The 22,990-nt window shown below is 43.1% G+C and overlaps 1 protein-coding gene across 7 annotated transcripts in view; it reads left to right on the forward strand.

Moving 5' to 3' along the window:
* The window catches only part of add3a (adducin 3 (gamma) a), a 96,742-nt gene that overhangs the window by 7,836 nt on the left and 65,916 nt on the right, over positions 1 to 22,990 (forward strand). For 2 of the 7 annotated variants that reach the window (XM_080463517.1, XM_080463520.1), the window contains exon 1: positions 7,667 to 7,703. The exons of 1 other annotated variant lie outside the window; for it this stretch is intronic. The gene's annotated coding sequence lies outside the window, so the exon portion shown is untranslated. Of the gene's footprint in view, positions 1 to 7,666; positions 7,704 to 16,654; positions 16,758 to 19,218; positions 19,457 to 22,990 lie in introns of those variants that run through there. 4 more of the 7 variants (XM_080463514.1, XM_080463513.1, XM_080463515.1 and 1 more) reach the window with 3 other exon arrangements.

Here is a 22,990-nt window from a genome sequence, read left to right on the forward strand (position 1 = left end):
GTTGTCTTGTTTGTTATTCTGTACGCTGTTGTCTTGTTTGTTATTCTGTATGCTGTTGTCTTGTTTGTTATTCTGTACACTGTTGTCTTGTTTGTTATTCTGTACACTGTTGTCTTGTCTATTTCTGGATCAGCTTCTTTACTCGCTGTTGCTCATCCTTGTTTGCTGTGTCAGCAATCTGTTGTTGTTATGAGTCAGTTGTTTTGAGGTGGGACTGTTGTTGTTGTGTGACATGAATGTGATGTTTTCATGACACACAGTGAGTCAGTGTGTCTTTATTAAACACACCAGGCCTGGGATGTTTTGTATTTAAAGGTAAGAGCAGAGGACTTGAGCTGCATGTTGGCGACTGGAGTTCTGTAGGCTCGCCATGGTGATAATCCAACCTGGGTTTGTTTATTCCTCCTGCAGGCTCACGCACAGTCACACTGCCCTTGGTTACAGGCTGCAGGTCAGTTGTGACACGATTTACTGCAACGTGAAATCAAAAGTGACATTGCTGCCTGCTGTGCCAAAAGGAGCTGCTTCCATTTCAGCTGAACGTTAAATATCAGACTGAGGGATTTTAAAGAGTAACTTTACTCCAGTGGTGTTATTAATGTGTAATTCTACTATTTGGAGTTTAAAAAAAAATTTGTTTGAACTTTAAAGAAAAGAAAGCTCATCACATGTTCCTGTTCTGTTTTCCGAGATGCACTTGTTTATTAAAAAGCTTTTAAATCCTGAAAGTATAGTGGAATCGACCACACGTGATGAAACCTGGTGTGACTTCATGTCCGAGTTAAAGTGAACCTGTGACTCGTTTTAGTTCAGTGGAGGAGTAAAAAGCAAATCGGCTACTTTTAAATACTGGCTATTCCAAATACTTCTGGATTTCTTGAAGATTTCACTTGTTTTCAACAACTTGAACAAGCTTAATCTTTTTATTGAAGAATTGGAGGATTTTAGCGTTATGATGTTTTTAACAAGGCCTTCAGGTGCCAAATACTGTGAAATGATAAATTCATGCAAAATACTTTTTTGCAAGCTTTATTTTATTATTCATATTCTGCTGGTGTTGTCTGCCCCGTTTACACAAGAACCACTGCCTTGGTTCTTTTGTGTTTTATTTTGATGATTTTTGCCAGAAGACGCTTCGGTGTGCCTGCCAGGCCTCTAGTTGGCGCTGTGTTTTTGTGGGTGGAGAACACTGCGTTGTAAACATCCGCGGAGATGTAGATCGGTGTGCCTTGGAAATGTTGTAACTTGAAAGTAGTTTTGATAAAATGTCTTTTTTAGAGACTCGCAGCACCATTGTTGTGTTAAAGAACTCCCAAAGAACGCCACCAAAACCCTCAGGGAACACTAAAATCCAGTTTTAATGTTATTTTTGCCATCACACACCATTAAAGGGGGTTGAATCTGTATGTGAATGTAATTATTGTAGACTTTCAATCTGTTGAACTTTGACTTTCAGTCCTTCCGGAGGAAGTTCTCGGTCACTGCAGAAACACGGCGAGGCCCAGCAGAAATACAGGAAACAGCCACATATAGCAGGTGGAGCATGCTGCCACACCCCCTCATCCCAACGTGTCACCACTTTCTGTTACTTAAGACGCGGCGTTGCTTCACTTCCTGTGTATTCTGTTGGCAACAAGGGAGGAGGGTTGAGCTCTGAGAGACGTCGATGTGTTCGTTAACCTCCTAAATGAATCGTGCAAAGACGACGCAGCGTTCACTTCTTAGATTCTTTTTTTCCTTGAAGGTTTAAAACTGTTTATTTGTATCACACGCTGAGTATTTTAGTTTTAGAATCAAAATACACTGTCTTTTTTTTCCTTTTCAACTTTAAAGCAATCGAAGGACATAATCAGTTCCTCTCTGATAGACACACACACACACACACACACACACACACACACACACACACACACACACACACACACACACACACACACACACACACACACACACACACACAGAGTTTCCATAGAGGATGTATCTGGTGGGAGTCGAGGAGAGATCCCCCCCACCCCACCCCCGCCAGATGTGAGTGAACTCACGTCACATATCAGGGACTGTTGTCGCAGGATGGAAGTACGAGGAGGCAGTGTTTCCTTTACCCCGGCAGAGGAAGTCCCTGCTGAAGGACCCGTCTTTTGTTCCGTCCTTCCAGGACGGTTACTGATAGGTTCTGGGTGAGAAGTCACACAAACACAGTGAGGCCCTGCGATATTGCAAATACCGTGTTTCAGTGAAGTCATGTCATCGGTCTTATATCCACATATCGGTTGGGGAGAAAAATGTGTTTTATGAGCAGAATGACGAGACAGTTAGAAGTAAAAGATGATAGTGTGGGTTGATGGTCGCACATTTTTTCAGGTTGAATGTAAATTTGTCCATGTATCCCCCTAAAGACCCTCATCGTCCTTATTAACTGTAAAAACTTCAGATGTTTATCTTTGTGGATGAATCTGACCTCTGACCAAGAGCATCATCCGTCTGCTGGAAGGTAATACCTTCTAAACTTGTTATAATCAAAACAAAACTGTAGTGTTTCAAGTGGTAGTTATCCAGGACGGTTGTGTCATGTCTACTCTGGCTGAGCCCGTCCGTCCTGATAATACAGCCGTCAGGACGATGCCTCAGAAAGGCCTGTACAGATCGACCGGTGAGGAACTGCAGAAGTCACCTTAGATGTTGTACATTAGATGTTGTACATTAGATGTTGCTGCTTTGTGCTTCAATGAAATGGACGTTGTACATTCTTCCGCCTTCCTCCGACCAAAAACATTTCTACATTTATTTCAAAGGTTGTCGTGCGTCACGACGCGTCGCGTGGTAGTTATGCATTACATCCAGTAGAGGGCAGTGCAGGGTGTTGGTGTCATGCGGGAAATCAATGAAACGGCTTCAAAACTGCTTAAAATAAGTGTTTGTGTCCCGAGTACTATTTCAAATTTGGTCTTTGGGTAATTTATTTCCGTATGTTTTATACTTGCAGACATTTAAAAACTTTTCACACGAATCATCTGAAGCTTCTTCGTCCCAACCTCCAGTTGAGAAAATACCCTTGAGTTGTTTGTATGCACTCACAAATATACAGTCCTTGAAGGAATCATTATTTCTATTGTCTTCAAAGTTTTGTTCTTGTCTTCTTTGCTCCTTCTGTGTAACACTGCCCCCACAGGTCATCAGTGGTATTCACTCAGTTTGCTACGCATTTGAAAGGAAAACAAACAAAAGTGAAAAGTAAAAGTAAACTCAATACTTGTCCATTCTGCGTATTTAGACTAGATTGTATTAGAGTCTTTAGTTGTATAAAATTGCAGTGTATGGATGATTTGAGAGAGGGGGCGGGGGCGGGGAGGCGGGGGCAGGGGGGTATTTTGTCAGAGTGGTTAACAGTCACAGTCAAAGCTAAACGGTGCAATTCTTTTAAATTTGTTTCATTTTTTTTTGGTAATCAGTGAAATAAACTCAACTATTTTCCATAATAAATACATTTTCCATTCAATGGTAGGGGACTCACTAATTGTCTTTTGACACATAATGATGCATATATAACGATGGGTGTCCAGGTCTTGCAGTGATTCCCTCCGGAGCTGTGAGCTTGATGAGCAGACGACCGTCTTTGTGTCGTCGCTACAATAACTGGGCTGATTTTCACACCCGAGTAACATTTGGTGAAACCATCTGCTGTGAAATGAGTCCTGACAGACTGTCTGTTCTCAGAAGGTCACAGACACATGGCTGGTTAGTCGCAACGAAATCATTTCAGAATTTCACCTGCTGGAAGGATTTTTGCTTTACTTTATTCTGCTGTCTCTCACTTATTGTCCCAACAATTTAAGGCCACGGCTCACCTGTCTCCCCTCATGAGTGCAGCTCCACTGTGTCCATCGCAGCTTTCTAAACTCGTCTGACACAATCAGATTAATGAGTGTTTGGGATCGTTGTGTAACTGTGACAAAACTAACAAGACAGCAAACAAAGTATTGCCCCTCGGCCTTGTATTCATTTAATAAAACAGTCTTTAGGGTTTAAGGGAGTTGGAGCCTGGAGGTGTTATATTGTTGACGTCTACTCACTAATTAATCTAAAAAAAGAAAAACACACATAAAATGAGTGTGGATTTCTGGTAATGAGGCCACGCTGTGTCACATCCCCAGAGGGTCACCACGGCGGTCAGCAGAAAAGGCCGTTATGTAACTGTGCTGTTTTTCTTCTTGTCGCTCTGCATTTCGCCCAAAGAAAGAAAAATGATGAGACGTTTGAGTGCGGTGCCGGGGTTTGTTGATGACTTGAAGTAAAGTGTATTCTGGTTGCTCCACTTTCTCCACAAAATGAAATATTACTGTGTAAACAAAGTAAACTACTACAAGTGGGAGGAACCAGAAGAAACAAAGACAAACATTATTCGAGTTGTTGCTGACAAAGTGCATAAAAGCAACGTGAGCTTAAAGAGCTGAGAAGAAACCCAAAGAGTATTTATCCTCTGATGAGTGAAGTTCAGCGCTGGGAGCCTCTGTTGGATCTGAGCTGCTGCTTTCCTAAAGTTTGTTGTATTGAAGGAGTCATCCTCCTGTTCATCTCTCGAAACCTTCTATTCAAGGTTTCGAGCTTCTCCTTGATTTTCCTGAGGAGTCAAAGGGAGGGCCTACCTCGATGGTGATTGGCTAAACCCCCGATGACACTATATAGGGTTTGATCTCTGATTGGCTGCTTGGAGCAACACACTTTTTAAAACCTGAAACAAGCCAGGGACAGAGAGGACAGACTGTCTTCACTTCTGGGACGTCAGTCCAGGTATGAGGACGATTAGTACTGCTGGAGAACCTTTAGGAAGTGAAGTTTTTGCAATATGAGCCCTTTAACAATAAAACACATGACATGTGACTGAGTTCTGAGAGAAAACAGACTTTCTGTCGACGCCTTCCTCACTTCTTTGTCTTTCCACACCTGAAAACTGAAGGAAAATTCATTTCTCCACCTCCACTAATATGAATAACATTCCGACCTGATTTAGAAAAGTGGTTTCGATTCCTACTCAGCCAGCCAACCTGGACAGATGTGTCTCTGTTTCCACAGCTGCTGTGCCCTCTGGGGATGTTTCTGTACTTTCAGTTGTCGTACTGTACAGTTCCTGATAGGAACACACTCATCATCGGGTCCAGAATCAGCTCACCATTGTGCCCACGGCTCCACAACTTAGACCTCTTATAGATTTCTGTCTTCAATGGTTGATTCAATATGTTGTACCTTATATTGTTAGTAGGACATCTTGAATGTCTTTCCGGAGAGACACTTTAAAATGGTGTCATAATGAGCTGTGACTCTCCCCCGTCTTGCAATGGAGACGAAGCAATAAAAGACTGACCAGTAAACCAAAACCAGCAGTTCAGTCATTTAACAAGCTGCTCTTGGTTTAGTTTTTCCAGGTTCAGTGACCTGACATGCAGCTCTGCTGAGGTTCCCCGTGTGCGTGAAATTACTAATCACTCAGCCGGACCTTCTGCTTACAAAATGCGGTTATATGTGAAATACTGTATTTCTACAGTTGGACTGTTAATGTGCGACACGCCCTGTTTTTTCCAGAGGAATGGACGTCAATGTCATGGTGTTTTCACATTTCTTAATGCCAACCGGAGTGTACAGTTTCTGTAAGCTGTAGTTAGTATGGTTTGTGTTCCCACCTCCTCCTGCCTCTCTGGGCCGAACACTTCACCAAAGGTGGGGGAACTTTTTTCCATCCTTAATGGAGAGCAGGAAAAAGAGAAGCTGTGATGAAGTGCAGGAACAAGTGAACGACGAAGACACAGGTAGTTTATTCCTAACTCTGGATTCCTGTGGTTCAAAGCAACTGTGTGTAGCTGCTCTAATTACCTGCACTAATCCAGTGCTAATGCTCATGGTTATGAAGGCTGAACGGAATTTTTTTAAAAATTTTTTTACCTGTTCTTTTATTTAAAACAATGTTCGTGTTGTTTTGGGCCGGTCCCAAATTTTCCTCTAACACATCATTATAATGGAATTCAGCTCAGCCTCGTCCACAACAACAGAATTATGGACGGCGCGGTGCTGTGCGGCGCGGCGCTGTGCGGCGCGGCGCGGCGCTCCCTGCTGTTGACACAGTTGGTGTTTGTGCAGATGACAGTGACGACTATCAAGGGCAGACAGAGTCCCTGCAGGCGTGTCGTCAAACACCAGTACGCTACCAGCTACATCGGCTTTCTCTCCACAGTGGAAACTGCTGACCGCTGCATCCCAGAACACACGCGTCGAGGCTCAAACACACACACACACACACACACACACACACACACACACACACACACACACACACACACACACACACACGTATTCGTAGTAAGAAAGCCACGTCCAGAGAAGGTCGTGGTTCCGCTGCGTTTACCGTAGAGGCGGCAGAGAATAAAAACTTCCTGGTTCATGAGAGAGAAGGGAAACGTTTGCTGAGCCTCGATACTGAGAGAAACCTGAAGGGGGAAATATAAAAGATTTCAGGTTCATGCTTTTTGGTGAGGTTTTTGTTTTTCCAGTATTTGAAGTATGTACAGTTACCAAGCTGAGAGATGCTTCCAGGCGTCAGCACATGAAGAAGATCCGGTATTTTTCTGGGGTAGGACAGTTGTGCTTTTAGGTGTTTATGAAGGTTTTACAATTATTTGGTAAAATGCCACATCATGGTTTTAATAGGTTTTCGTCAATTTTAACGAAAATTTAAAAAAATACTGGTGCATATGAAGACGAAATAAAAATAGCTATCATGTGAAAAATGGATCAATGAGGGAAATATAATAATTAATTCAATTAAAAAAAATTTAACTCTTAAATTAAAAAATATATATGCAGTTTAGTGTGTTGTATCTTTCATTATCTTTATTTATTTTTATACTTTCTACTTATGTACTTGTATGTTCCTGTTTTATTCGGACCTGTGTCTGCAATAAAGATTATATATATTTATATGGGGGGTTCCATATCTCATGCCATAGAAAATGGACCCAGGTACCGAAATATACATTAAATACACATAAAATAGTGGTGCATGGGCAGCCAGGATATAAAAGGGAACCAGTTAATCATTCTGGGGATAATTTAGTTTAGTTTAAAACATCGTTTTCCTCCATCACTAGAGTCCCACCGCTTGTGGCCAGAGACCATTTTGTTCTGGGCTGAAAAGAAAAAAGAAACTAATTTAAAATTGATTTAATTTTCATTGGTCTTTCGGGTCATTTTGTCCGCCGCCCATGTCCCACTTTTCTTTCTATGCGTTCAGTAAGAACAATTAAAATAATAGAAAAGGATCAGTATCCCAAGAAATAGAATTCCAAGAATAAAGCAAAAATTCCAAGAAATTTTCTGAATAGTTTTGACTTAAATCAATAAAATTGCTGAGTCAGAACTCTGGGCAAAATTTCATTTTTTAAAAAGATTTTAGACTCAAATATCACTGGAGAGCTTCTCTGAAAAGGCCGAAAGAGCCGATGAAGAAGGCTGTATTCAACATATATATCCTACTTAAATGAGTTTGTGTTGGCGACGCACTGACTCTGACTGAAGCTGGTCCATAGTGGCCCAAACCAAATGCATCAACATCGAACTGTTGTATTTCTGCTCGAGGACGTGGACGTGGAAACTAAAACTGTGTTTGTTTTTGTTCTAGTTGGCGAGATGGCTTCAGTCTAACGGTCCTCAGAGAGGTAGGAAAACCTCTTTCAGCACCTGCTTGAGCTTTTTAAACACCTGTTAGATACAAGCCCCTTTTCTTCAAGTCTCATTATGGAGTTTAATACAGGAGGAAGAAAAAACCCTCAACGTGTCGACTGAAATGAAAAGTGTCGGTCTGTCATTGCCTTCTGGAGGACACAGCAGGTCCATGCAGAGCGATTGTGAGCTCTTTTGAGGACAGCCTTGAAGAAATGACGTGTCTTTGGTCAGCGGTAGACTTAGAAACTGCTTTTGGCCAGACGCTTTATATGATTTAAGTCTTCTTGTAAAGAAAGTTAAAGAAAGTGGTGCCAGGCTTTTTGCTTTGCACTGCTCGGTCCAAGGTTAGGGTGTCTTCTGAGGACGTGAAGAGTCTCCACAACTCGGATGCTTCTGAATATAAAACACTTCAACTCCAGTTTTTAAGTTTTGTCTTTGTTTTTACACTTTTCTTTCCCCCTCGTCTGTTCCATTCAGTAAGACCTACGTTGTAATGGTTCCCACTGCTGCTGATGGTGTGGGACATATTTTATTGAGCGTCAACTAATCTGCAGCAACTCTTAAAAGTTATTGTCTCAATATTATGGAAGAAAAACAAACAAAACTCATGCACTTAAGAAAAAGTCAAAAATGTTTTCTTTTTTTTCACAATGGAAAACTTCTATTCTGATGGAAGCTTCTGTCAGTCACTTGTCATCAGTATTAGACTTTGCAGAGACAGCGCCACCTGCAGCTCTCCGTCACACTCGTTCGTCGAGTACGAAGGACAAAGGCACTGATCCTGAGGTGCTTCTAAAAGGTATTATTATCAAACTAGGAAATCCTGTGTAAAATCAGACGTCCAGAAGCAGTAAGCAACCCTGTGTAGTCAGAATTAAGCGATTTAATGTGATTTTTTTGGCATCCACAGATGAATGATGAGGGATGGACAGACGTTTCCACTTTGTATTTAAAAATAAAATATATATATATTTTTTCCCCTTCAGTGTCTCGAATACTCTTCATTACAATATGGACCAAAATCACTGAGGAATGTTTTTTATTTCCTTGTTTACGCCACAGAGTATTAATACCACTCATAGGGAAGAATAGGTTTAATTAGGCTGTAAATAACGCAGGTATTTCAAAGTATGTTTGCTTTAAAGTGATGTTTTCAGCATTTTCACTCACACTACTGCACTTTCCTGGCTCCGTGGTGGTGCTGGTGGTGACTCGCCCTCAGGCCTGGTCCGGCTGCTATTTGAAGCTGCAGGACTCGTCGGGTCAGGAGACGTCGGTGCAGCTCGGCTTGCTGACGGCTTGAATTCCTCCGTTACAGTCGAGGACGACGGTCGTCCTCATATCAGGGCCTGTTATCCCAGCATGGTGCCGTTCTGGTCCTCGCCAAGTTTAGCTGCGGAGGGCTTAAGGTGTGTGTGTGTGTGTGTGTGTGTGTGTGTGTGTGTGTGTGTCTGGTTTATATTTAGATGTAGTGTTTTTGTCACGTTGACATTATTTAGATGAATGTTTTTTTGGGGGGGGACGATTAAATGAGACCATCTGTCATCATGGAACGACAATGTCTATTGTAAATTTAGTCTCAATGTTAAGGTTATTTTATTTTTTGGAGGGTTTTTCTCAAAAAAAAAATGCTGAAGTTACTTCTTGGAGTAACTACTCGCAAAAGAGGATAGTGGTAATTATTTTAACTATATATATATATATATATATATATATATATATATATTTAATTTTAATGCTGTGTATTTGTCCCTTTCATTCAGTCACATATTAAGATTACACTTTTAAAACCTTAAATAGGCTGAGAAGGCACAGAGACAATGAGATTAGCAAAACAACATGATGATAAAACTTTTTTTTAATTAAGGAACAAAATGTAAAATAGATAATATTCACATGTGGAAGTTTCATTCTACATTCATTCCAGTAAATATTACTTGGACTAATTGATACTGGTAAGAGATAATTTTTTCATTGTTAAGTACTTTTTTCATTTAATCCTGTTGTAATCTTGTCACAGCTCCATCATACCAGTACAAACACTTGACCACAGGATTCCCGCCAGCTTCAGGACTTTGACATGTTTGCCAGTTAAACAAGTGAACCTGAACCATGTGGCTGAGCTTCTAATGCTCCATTTAGAAATTACAGCACAAAGGGAAGTGGATTACCAGATGCCGGTGTAATCCTTTAACGAGTCTCATCATTCTCTGTGTGATTGGATTGATCCAGGAATTTAAAGGTAAAATACGTTATTCATCTCAACTGAGCATAGACAGTTTTCCACCTGTCAGTTATTGTCTGATGAAAGTTCTTCCTTGTTTTATACTTTAGTATTTGGCCATTCACAATCAAACAGTGAAACTATTTATGAAAGAATCGTGGTCAGTTGCTCGTTTATACATCAAGTCTACATGAAGAAGCATCAGAATCTCATTTCCGTCTATTTCAGACAGACATCAGTTAACTTCATAAAGAGTAATTCACCTCTTTGGGCTGTTAGAAGAAACACGATTTCCCGGAACAGGCAAACTCTCAAATGTCAGAAATGGCAAGTGGCCCAGCTGAAGAACTCAGATTTTTCTTTCCTGCTCCGACTTTTCAGCTTGTTTGTGCTCAAAATATTGATGAAGAACCGCTGCAAAACGCTGCATTATACATAATGGTCTGATAATATAGAATGAAGAAGCCTGGAGATACAGGAAATCAACTTAAGAAAGAAAAAAGCAGGACATGGATTTTTCTTTCTTTTTGACTCCTCAGACTCCTGTAAAGCCGCCTTTTGTAAAGTTGAAAGTACAACAAAGAATTTTCCTTGAAATCAGTCAAGTAAGAAAAGATGAAAGTCTAATTCAGGGACTGACGTCAAAGCAGCTCGAGCTAAAAATCACCCAAAGAATTCAGATCGAAAAGAGCTGCTGTTGGATGAGTGCTGGAAAACTAAGGTGATATTAGTGTCTGGTATTTGTCTGGTATTACAGCAGTATTTTCTCCAGCCTCAGGTTCAGCAGTTCAAGTGTTAAAGTGTCCTTGTTGAGACGCAGTGCAGGTCTGCAGACGACGGCCTGCCACGGTCCGTCTTCTGTTGAATCATTCAGATAATGAAACGGACACATCATGAAAACAACAACCTTGTCTTGTCATCAGTAACTCAACTTGCACTCCTCCCTGTTCCCTCCACACGAGTGTAGCTAGTTACACTCCTTCACTTCTGATGCACTGCAAGCCGTTTTAAAGATCAGCATCTCCACCCCTAATCCATTTAACTCAATCTTCTGCAAAGACGTCTGAATCATTCCTGTTGAACTGATGGAGTTGGGAAGTGCCAGTGATTAATATTCTCCCCCAAAAAGAATTCATAATTTCCCCTTCAGACTTTTGGAGAAGATTGACGGTTCACACGGAAACGCCATAAACACTGACAACGCTGTAAGTAGCACGCCAGGCTAGTTGATGTTGCGTTTTGAGTAATTCCACCACATTAGTGCAGAGCACTCGTCTTTAAACCGTCTGGCTTTGTCCCCTGCTGTATCTGCTGTATGTGAGAAACCCGTCTCCCCATGAGGTCCAGAAGATGGTCCACTAAAGGTTCACCCAACAGACTCAGTACTGTTGTTGTTTAGGCAAAGTGCCAAAACTGCAACTAGGCTTTTTCTCTTGAAAGTGTCACGTTAGTTAGTTTCAGGTTCAAGCCCTGCTGAGCAGAGTGGATCTCAGCTGAGTGACGCTTTGCATAAAATTGGGAAAAGCTCACTGGAGGACTGAACAACAAAACCAGTTTAAAGTTTCCCGCGGAGCTCGTCTGTGTGCGATTTCTCCAAACCCACATGCATCTTACTGAGCAGATCTTCTGTCCCACCGCCCGACTGCACAGCGTCGATCTCCACGGATTCACTGACTCCTTCTCGCCGTTGATTTGCGGAGGGATAAGATGCACATTTGCATTTAACGAAGATGTCATGGCCCCGCCTCTCGACCCGATAATCCCGCCTTGTATTTGCCCTTCATGGTTTTGAGTTGTTTTCATGGCGCTGTGTGGACGCAGACATTTCCTGCACTGACACCGTGTGGACGGGAAACTTCAAGACCGACGGGGAGAAAAAAATCGTTTTAGCTCGTGTGGAGGATTTTGGGGTTCAGTGTCTTGTTCAAGGACACTTTGACATACGGACAGATGGAGTATCGAACTTGCAACCTTCCAATTGGGCGAGGACCAGTTCTTCCAACACCGTACATTTATATCTAGATACATGGATAGATGTAGTTTCAAACAGAACTAAACTACAATAGATTCCTATTCATTTAAAGAACGGAGCTTTAAACGTGTCCAGTGTCTTTCTACAGTTTCAATCCCTTCGTCTCCGTCCCAGATGCGGCGTCACGTCCTGGAGCAGACTAACGCTTGCGTCTCAGCCACTTGCTCACTCGAAGACGAGTCGACACACATGCCGCGCTGGCTCTGGGTTTATCCAGCACTTGGAGAACCTGCTGGACTACAGAGGTTTTGATTAACACCAATTTCCACTGCAGAGATGAGCAGCTGTTGGCGGGATCATGCTGTTGTACAGGAATATAAACCTGCAGGCTGCGGAGACGGTTTTAATAAAGGGTGGAACTCTATTAAGCGTGCAGACTTTAGTCAACCCAACCCTGCAGCATTGCAGAGATTACAATATGTTGTTGTGGTAAATTGTTTGTTGACTTAGAAACACTGAATAAATGTTTTACTGTAGATTAGTGAAAGTAAGCAGCTCTGAAGTTATGTCCTCTGACCAGCTGCTCTCCCTGCAGACGCAGACTGATTCCCACCATGTGTGCTGATATTAATCAGACGTGGCCTTTCCTAAGACTGACACACACTGATTTGTAGTTACAAACTGTTTTAATTAGAATCGCAAAGGGTGTCTCCCTGATCAATAGCAGCTGTCCCCTCGGTGACTCATACCGGAGACAGCAGCCAGAGGACGAGGACGAGGACAAGGTTGTGTGTCCAAAGCCTGACGTGTGCATGCGCTGTATTTGGTTTGTGTTTTGACAGCCATGGTTGATACGATTCATACTCTTCGGTTTGCAGTCGTGTTGAGACGCATGTGGCCTTGTCGTCACCACATGGACAGACAGACCGCACTTATATCCTCTCATCTGCATGTTTCTGTACATTATATGTGGAGCAACCGAGCCGAAGCACGAACAGAACTTTCAGACGTTAAAATCAAAACGTACAAATCTCACACGAGTCGTACTTTCAGCTCCGGTGGAGCTTCTGTGGTGCTGAGAGGCAACAAACGGCAGCTTTGTGTTTTGTGAGGCTGGGAAAGTGGAACCGCACTCACACACACACACACACACACACACACACACACACACACACACACACACACACACACACACACACACACACACACACACACACACTCACACACACACACACACACACACACACACACACACACACACACACACACACACACACACACACACACACACACACACACACACATAGGCGTCTGTCCGGCTCAATGGGCTGATTCATCGGCGCCTCCTCATGACACTACAGGAGAAAATAGAGTTTGGGTAAAGGGAGGATGAGGAGCTCGGCGCTCTGAGGCTGACGTGACCCGACGGTGGTCAGGTCTGTTAGATTATCACCTTAATGACCTGACATTGGTCCGCTCAGTCTTGAAGATGACAAAACATAAACAATGCAGTGCTTGTTCCTTTTTATTTCTTATTTCACTCCGTTGAGGTTTGATGTTTGAACTTTCATGCATCAGACATTTGTTCCATTGTGCGTGAGGAACTGCGTTACCCAGAACTGAAAGTTCCTCTCGTCTTTTTCGTGAAGATTTCATAACGTGATATAACTTACTGATAAAGCGCTGAAGACTTTTCTGTCTCTTTTATGTTGTTGTTGGCTGGAAGCCAAACCGAATCACCGCAGATACATAAAAGCGAGACGGTCTGGTCTGTTGCTGCACTCTCCTACCTTTCTCCTGGTCCCATTTTACGACTTGCAGTTGCTCTTCAGACAGGAGATTTATGAGCTTTTAGGATGGAATGTGGAAACACGACAAAAATATGTGTCAGAAGGAGTTCATGTGAATTTTCTCTGTCAGAATCATTTTTCCAGACCCTTTCTGCTATTTAACGTTCAAACTGAGCAGCGATACAATGATGACCGTTGACATTTGCCATTGTCGTTCACATCACCCGTTAGAAGAAAGAAAAAGTTTCACTGGGGCCACATCGTGATGGCCGGATCGCTGCCTCGGAGCGTCTCCTCCTGCAGCTCCTGTGGGGATCTCAGCGGTCAGCATCTGTCAAAAATGGTCCCAGAAAGGAAAAGTGGTGGGCGGCCAAGGCTAATGGTTGGATGTGGTCCCATGAAGGCTCCACTTTGGAACTGCCTGGACTGAAAGGATGTGCTGGTCACCTCTCTGTGATGTGATGCTATGGCTCATCAGCCCCCGTTAACACCACAACGTACAGTTTCACTTCAGAAAGGTTTTGAGTTCACACAGCAACGTTTTGAAAACTGTCTGTTAAAACGGAAACGGCAGAAATGCTGAAAATGATGTGGTTTTCATGTAGGGCCACTAGTGGGTGCTGTTGGTTGTTTTGGTATTGAAACCACACACTTGCAATATGAATATGTTATAAACTCTTCATTAGTATTCGATTTCAGTCAATGTTAACTTCATTTGAATACCGTGTGTTTATAAACCACATTACAACAATCTGGCCGTTTGTAGATTGAGAGAGCCCCCTAGTGGTGAAAATTATTGTTTTTTAAAACAGCTATTGAATAGAGACGCTTATTAAGACTATTTTAATAACTTGTAAACAAATACAAGCAGAAGCTTCCTTAGTCCCTTTTAGAAAATGAAAGTGTTTTGTTGCTGGTTTACCAGAAATGACAGTTAGTCTGATTTTAGGAAAACAAAAGGTATATCAGGTGTATTTTAAAACAACACATCAATTCATCTTTCAAAGCTTTTTAGAATGATTTGAAAGAAACCTCAAAAAAAGAATTGCAAAATAAACTGTGCTTTTTTTTAAGCTTAGATTTTCAGTCATTAATAAACATGATCATATATAAATATTTATAAACATTAACAAACCTGGACACATTTAAAAATAATTATACTGGAGAAAGTTGAACCTGACCTGCAGCTTTTCAGACAAATTTCTCCTTTCAAGCCGGTAATAACAATCCAGCTTCATCGTCTGTCCACAACAACGTCCGCGTTCTCCTGTTCATGTTTATAGCGTGCATGTATGTGTGGTTTCATTACAAAAGCAAACGTCACCCACTAGTGGCCCAACATGCTAACTACATTGTTTTCAGTGTTTCTTCCGTTTCTGTATAAACTGACATCATTTTCAAAACTTTGCCTGTAAACGCCGAACGTTACTGAAGCAAAAATGCAAAAACGACAAGTTTTCACCTAAATCAGGGTTTTTAACGAGTCTGGTCCTGAAGTTACTTTTACTTTTTTTTTTTTAACACGAACTTCGTTGATTTTGTTTTGTAACAGTTAGAAAGATGAACTAGTGGCACAGGTTATGCTGTGTAGATATAAAGGAACTTCTGTTTTCACCCAGTAATCCTCATCAACCCTCTTTTACTTTATCATCTTCATGTCGGCGTAAAGATCTGATTCCACTGGGCTGCCACCTTCTTGTTGCCGTCTTCTTTGTGCTCTCACTCTGCTTACCGGGTCCAGATGTGCTATAAAACATTTTATGTCACTGGCCATAGTAGTGCACCATCCCAACATCACTCCGCTCTACTAGCCGGTTCATCCCCAAAGCTGCATTCTTTAATATCTCTGTCCGCCAGCTTTTCTGTCAGAAAACGTCCGTTTATGTCTCGAGAGTTCATCTAAAATCAAATTACAGTTCAGGACGAATCATGAAAGAATTAAAGGAGGTTGTTTTTATCTCGTATGATCGTCGGTGGTTTTGGCAGCCGGCAGTGGAAATGTGCCGTGCAGTGGGTGTTGCATGTAACGATGCTTGGCAGTGAACGGTGTTTGTCTGGATCTCTCCCTCCATGTCTCCACTGGAGTCAGCCCCCCCCCCCCCCCCCCCCCCCCCCCCTACCAGACCCTCGGAAGATTCCCTTGAGTTCTTCACGGCTCCCTCTAGACGGCACTGGAACGGGACGTTGAATTTTAATACTTTTACAGACAGTATTAGATTACTTTAATGCTTTTGTGAGGCTCATATCACTTCTTTCTTCTTTGCTTGTTGTCAGTGGGCGTTCACCTCTTCTTTTACAGATAAAATGTCTCTCTCACTATTTTAAGAACTTCACAATTGAATTTAAATTTGACACATTACTCTACATATATATATTTTTAAAGCATCACACTATGAGGTTTGTGTTGAAGTCCCACACACAGGGTACATTTGGACCTTAATAAGTGCCTCCTGACCTTGTTCCAGACGTGGATTCATTAGTGAAACTCAGTGTTTACCGCTGTCACATGGTGTTGGAGTCAACATGGGGAATTAAAGGAAGGCCCCCCCCCACACAGACCGTGTCCAGACCCCCTGCTTGGAGAAGGAGGTCGCCTCAGGACATCAACTGAATTTCTCTGAACAAACACGTGAGAAAATCAGGAAGATCAGCAAATCTTGGGGCCATTTTGTCACGTTTAGTTATTTACAGACACTGACGTTTCCTCATGAATGATTTATTAAAGGTTCAATCCATCATGGCGTTTTGGTTTTTTCTGGTTTCTTGCTTTACCTGATATCCTGGTTTTGTTTGGGTCCTAGTGGCCTTGTGCTTCATGTCCTGGTTGTAGTTTTACTTTTTATGGAGGGTCTTTAAAGTTCTGGCAGGTGCTGTGCTCAGTCTGGTGACATTCAGCAAACAAAACTAACCCATCTGAAGTCTTTGCTTCTGCTTTCTGCTGCCTTGCCTTGTCTCCAGTGTTGGACGGCGGCCAGACAGCGACTGCGGGCTGCTGCAGGTGAATCCCGGCACTTCCTCCGGGTCTTTTGTGGGATTTGGGCTGTCGTCAGCACTTGTGCAGGTATTCTCTTGTGTTTACAGTAAGTAGAATGGGCGGATTCAGTCTGCAACGAGAGTTAGAGCCGAGATAGAAAAACTATGTTTTTTTTACCATTTAGTTTGATTCATGTGCACACGCTGTTCTGTGAAGGAGTACAAAGAGTACTCCCAAATGAAAAAAGATAAGCTGTTTTATTCCTGTTGATGCAGCAATTGGCTGGTTGTTGTTGCCACTCCTTTGGTTTTGATGGGTGATGATGAATATTGCACCATTTCACAGTGAACTCGACTGCTGATTATACCCAAGAATCAGACAGACAGACAGTCATTGTACAGTTCATCGATCCATCTGCAAAGATCGTACATGTGTGCACACAATCAGGTACTAGCGTAGATTTACTGCTCATCATGTTTTTACTTACATAATCACCAAAGATGAATCTGTCTTCCTTAAGGGAGGTATTGTAGACATTTGCAGTTCACAATCCTGCTCATAAATAATCTGGACTTGCATCCCGTTTTTAACCCATGAAGACTGCGGAGCTGCACATTTCACTCAGTTATGTGCTAATGTTAGGCAGGCCTTTATCCCCAGCGCTGCAGTGGGAGGTTAGAGGCTGAGGGTTATTCTGGGACAGGTATGCAGTCTTAAATTAGGGGCCGCCAGGAGGATACGTGACTTCTTCTTGAGGGTAAAATGATAAATGCACACGCGTGAATTAGTGACACAGACAGGTTTGGGATTTTTCTACAAACATGTAGAGCGAGCTGTCAGCTGCAAAGTATTCCTGATGGGACTGAGCGTTTCTCGTATTCCACTGCAGTTTGGGCACGGCAGAGACTTCATGGCAATAATTTCCAGTCTGGGAGATCTGCCCTGTTCAGACTTGGTGAGGGATTGATCCTCTCGTCCTGGACGCAGTTCGACAAACATAAAACCACAGTCACCACCGCGAGAAACGGAGAACCCCTCACAAACTGACAGCTGGGTATACAGTAGCTCCACGGGCTGCACCTCCCCTTAATCCCCCACTTTCTGCCCCAACAATTGATCTGGCATCAGCTGGCTCACTTGCATCTCGCCAGGTCCATTGAAACTGGCTTGTATTTTTGCTTCCTATAATTATCGCGGGCCTTGTTTCTGTGGGAGTCGTCTGTAAAGCCGAGCTCTCCCTCCCCAAATGGAAACATTCCCAACAAAGCAGCAATTAAAAATTCATCTCGGATCTGTTTGTTGCTCCTACTGACCTTAAATTACCAACACCAGCAATTTGCCTCAAGATGAGATGAGTGAACTGTCAGCCAGAGGCTTTTTATATTGTCTTTAAAGACCTGAAAGGAATTTATCAATTTCACAGACGATTCCTTTTTCATTGGACGTTTAATCTCCAGGCAATCAGTCGATGAGTCAATGAAAGGTCTGTGCTGGAGAACTGGCTTGATGAAGAAAGGTTCATTTAAAGGCATGAAAGTGTGGAGGGCAGGAATGTGAAGATGCTCTTCAGTTGAATTTTACATGGTTCGACGCCTCGACGTGAAGTCAGTGAGTGAGCTTTTCACATGTTAATTTAGTGTCACTATGCGACCTCCATTTTAAATCACTCTTAAATAGACCCAACCGCTCTCAATGCACAACTAAAATAACTAAGTCAATTCCCAAGCTTTTCCTTTAGATCCCCAGGTTTAAGTTTGGGTGTGAATCGTCACGTGGAAACTCAACTAATGCATTTAAAAAACTCAAAATGCTTGCTGCTCTTGATTTTTAAATGTCAAGTCCTCGCTCCTCTAAATACCAGCACCTCGCTGCTTTCTTTGTTTTTGGTCAAATCCTCCTTCAAACTCTTTTGTGCACCAGGAGATTCCTCACTGGAAGGCTGTTAAGCTGCTATTGGAAAAGCGCCGCATTTCTTTTGGTGGAGAAATGTGGAGGGAGGGAGGGAGGGAGGGAGGGAGGGAGGGAGGGGCCGGTCAGCGGAGGGAAAGAAGGGGACGGCTGTGTTGTCAGGCACAGCTGAAAGAAGCAGCTTTGTGTTTTGCTCCGGACAGAAATTTAGCGACGCTGACTTAAACGGAGAAGAAGGCTCTATCGGAGACTTTAAAGGGGGAAAACAGACACAGGATAGTAAATCCCCCACATTATTACAAAGATTTGAATTCTATATTTTTGACTTTGATCACTGATGAGGAATTAACATAAAAACACCTTTGATGACAAAAGATCACTGAAGCACCCTGAGGGCAAAAGACCCTGTCGTCCCGTGTGTGTGTGTGTGTGTGTGTGTGTGTGTGTGTGTGTGTGTGTGTGTGTGTGTGTGTGTGTGTGTGTGTGTGCATTTAAATCGGGTTCACCCTTCCCCCTTTCCCTCTTCAGCCCCTCCACCACTATCAGCCCCCCCCCCCCCCCCCCCCCCCCCCCCCCACCCCCCTCCAGGCTCGGCCATTCCTCTGCAGCCCCATGCAGTTAGACCATTGTGCTTTCTCCCAGAGGAAAACACATCAGAGCTGCTCGCTGCTTCAGTGGGGAAAGAAGTGCAGCTGAATAGAAAGACGCTCCAGTAGGAGGAGCGAGGAGGATCCGGGGCGGCCGACGCAACAGTTTTCAGCGTGAATGGGAGAGGCGTGTTAGAGAGGCAGCAGTGCAGGCGCAGGACTCGCTGCACTGCAGGTGGATCGCGGCAGTTTGGTGAGGAGGAACGTTTGGAGTGTTGGACTCTCCTGCAGGTTTGTTCTGCAGATTCTTCCTTCTTGGCCGGTGCCTGTCTGTTCTCTGTGGCTGAATGAACGCCGTGTTCAGCCTCGTCTGCATCGCTGCTGCACTCTCCGGTTGCTTCTGTGCAGTTGTGACACTTCCACTGCAGGAATCTGTGATAAACTTGTACTTTTAACCCTGATGCATGTGTTGTTGCCTGTCGATTTCACGCGTGCTAGAGTCCACCATATGAGGAAACTTTGAACGAGAGTGGGAGCTTCACTGAGACCAGCAGCAAGTTGAAAGAAGAAGCAGAGGCCCTGTTCCCTCCTTCACTGTGGAGAAGAATAGAGCTGGAGATTTGAATGGGCCAGGATGGTTTTCTGTGTGTTAGAGAGGTGCCGCCCTCTCAAGTGTCAGCATGCTGCTGGCTCGGCGGCGGTTTCATGTGCTCGCTGTTTGCAGGGCACGCTGGATGTTATGCGTTTGTCCCACATTGATAAGAGCAGATCTCCTGCCTGTGTTTAGCCTCCCGACTCGTATCAATGGGGCCTAAGGTGAACGATTTCTAAAGCTGCTTCTCTTCTCGTATCTTCAACTCCTCTGGGAGGGGAGGACCGATGCAGTCAAGTGCTCCAGTGAATTTGTCTTTCCAGAGGTGTCTGTTTACTGTTGGCTGAGCACTGATAAGGAGACATTAGGAACTATTTCTGAACGTCGTGTTCTGGGCCTCCCAGTGAAAGGCCTCCTTTCATGGTCCGATAAGTGACGGACTGATGAGAAAGTTTGTGGTTTGAGTGTTTTTTTGCTCATGATGTTGGTTCCTTTCTGCCTCCAGTTGACTCTGTTTATTGGAGTTATATTGCTTTAGGTGTTTTGCATGACTGGAGTTAAGGAACATCGTCTGCTGTTAAACAGGAACGTCACAAACAGACTTTTTGATTTTACTTTCAGAGGTTTTTGCCACTTTATGATTCTCTGCTGTGTTTATCAAACAAGTTGAGTCTTGTTTGGCCTCTGATTGTTTTAGAGGTGGAGCAACTTTCAGTTTGCACCAAATCTTTGTGTAATCCAGCCTGCAGTGCAGATAAACCATCTGCATGTCTGCACAGAGTTTCAGGAGTTTGTTAAACAGTAACTTTGGGTGCTGGCTTTTGGTTTGCTGAACTGATCCTTCTAATAAACAGTTGAGATGTGGAGAGAGTACGGCCGGTGCTCGCTGCCATGGCGATGGCCTCGCTACTCTTACCCATCCTGAAACGTCTAATCAAATATTTGTCCTGAGTTCTTTTGCTGAGAAGCAATAAAACAGGACCCTTGCTGCCTGCTTTGTTTGCCTCCTCAGAGGTTCTGTTATTGTTTCAGGATTGCTCCAAGGAAAAGCTTCTGCTTCAAGCCGATCAATCGATTTCTTTCTTTTTAGCGCCACGCGTCTGCAAAGGGGTGAGAGTTTTGAGATATGTCTTTCCTGTAAATTAGGACGAATCACTCTGTCTTGCATGTGACTTACAGCCGTTGAAAAATGTGGCTTGAGAGCATTTAGGGGCCAGAAGAATTTAGTGTCGCTTCATCCTCGAGCTGGAGAACACAGATCTCTGCGTCTTAATCAACCCCGGTGACCTCCCAACCTCCACAGTTCCTCTCCTTCTGTTTCCACTTTAGGAGGGATGAAGCTGTGTGTGTGTGTGTGTGTGTGTGTGTGTGTGTGTGTGTGTGTGTGTGTGTGTGTGTGTGTGTGTGTGTGTGTGTGTGTGTGTGTGTGTGTGTGTGTGTGTGTGTGTGTGTGTGTGTGTGTGTGTGTGTGTGTGTGTGTAGCTTGGCCAGCCTTCCAACAATCATGTCATGCAGCATGCTTTGCTTTCCAGCTGACGTCACTCGGCTGAACTTCATTTTACTTTTAACAAAGTCTTCGCTCAGCTCCAATCCGTTTCTGTCTGTGTGGTTTTTTTGTGGTTGATATCTTTACTATTTTTCCAAATGAATGCTTAATTGTTTGTATCACGATACAGTCAGACTCTGTTGGGTGTTTGCTCGCTAAGCTTTAAACAAAAAAACAACCTGGGTGGGTAAAGCTTTCAACTTTTATTTTTGGGACGATTGTAAATTGGATCTGATTGAAGCTGTGCTGCATCTCTAAGTTAAACCAAATGTATTTGACCGGGGTGGTGTGCAGAGGGGCCTCGCTGAAAAAAGGCTTCACGGGTCTCAGCTTTAATGCAGGTGCACATTCAGCTCAAACTGACTGTGATCGTTTCTGGACGACTTTGAACCAGGAAGGTTTTTTCTTCTTCTCATCATTTTCATGTTGGAAGCTTTTGAGTCTTTCAGACTTTGATTTGTACACGGACCAAGCAAACCGATCCTCAGTTTCCTCCAGGCTTATATTACGATCTTGTGATTAGTTGACATTGTCTGCCTCAGATGTTTAATCACATTACAGACATGATGCTTGATCAGGTTCCTGGAACAGACCACTGAAGAAGCAGGACGGATGCCCTGTGGTTCACCGTCTAATCAGCTGCTGCAGTTACTTTTGGATTCACTTATGGGAGAAGGGTAAAACAGACAACTGTGCTCGCTGCAGACGGTGTATAATCCCCTGGATGATGCCAGTAAAATGGCAGGATGTCGTTTGAAATGTCTCTGCGGCTCCTCGGACTCCGGGCTGCCAGTCGGCCTTGACCACGACCATTTGGGTCCTGTGAGGTTAAACCAGTCGCGTTCCCTCCGACACTCTTTATAGACTCCTGTAGACCAGGTCGGAGTTCATGGGAAAGGTTTTTGAACCTGTCTTCACCCTCCGCGAACACGTTATTTTTATGACTCCTCTTTAAAATTGGATCTCACAGTTTGAGAGGAGGAGAACATCTGTTTGCACCTGTTTTATTTATGCTCATTTAGTCTCAGTTCCAATAAATACCAAAGGCCATTTAAATGTTGTGAAAAGTATGTGTAAAGATATATTCTAGGTTACATGATTATAATCTTTAAAGGAGGAATATGTATAATTTAAGCAGTGCCACCTTTGGCTGTAAGGTGGCAGTAGTGAGCCAGCGTACGACACAGTTTGTATCTTATACTTCATCAGTTCATGATTGTGCAGCATTTGGGGATTCGAAAATTCAGCTAAAGGACAGTTGTGGTAAATAAGAGAGGATGAACAATGACAGTTAATACAGTTAATTGTGTTGGAACAAGTACAAAGTGTAATACTACTGCACTATTACACATAAGTATGTTTATGTTGGTCTGTTAAATAACTTTTAGTGAACTGCGTCATTGGTCTTGTTGCTTCCACTTGAAATAAAATTCCAGATGGACAAACTGCAGACACAGTTTCTTTGGACTCCAGCTGACCTTCACCTTGTGTGAACATCAGATAGTAAAGTTGATCTAGTCTATCTATAGATCTATGTAATCTAGAGTAGGAAGCCACCACTGAGCGTCTAAGCAATGGTTTTCTTGGTTCTCTGTGTGCTTAGCAGGGTAAGGGAAAGGAAATCAAACAGTCCGAAAGGTGTTTTATGAGTGTTCTATTGCTGTGTTTAAAGTCTTGTTGACTTTCA

This window comes from Lipophrys pholis (assembly GCF_963383615.2).
Source record: "Lipophrys pholis genome assembly, chromosome: 5".
Classification (NCBI taxonomy): Eukaryota; Metazoa; Chordata; class Actinopteri; order Blenniiformes; family Blenniidae; genus Lipophrys; species Lipophrys pholis.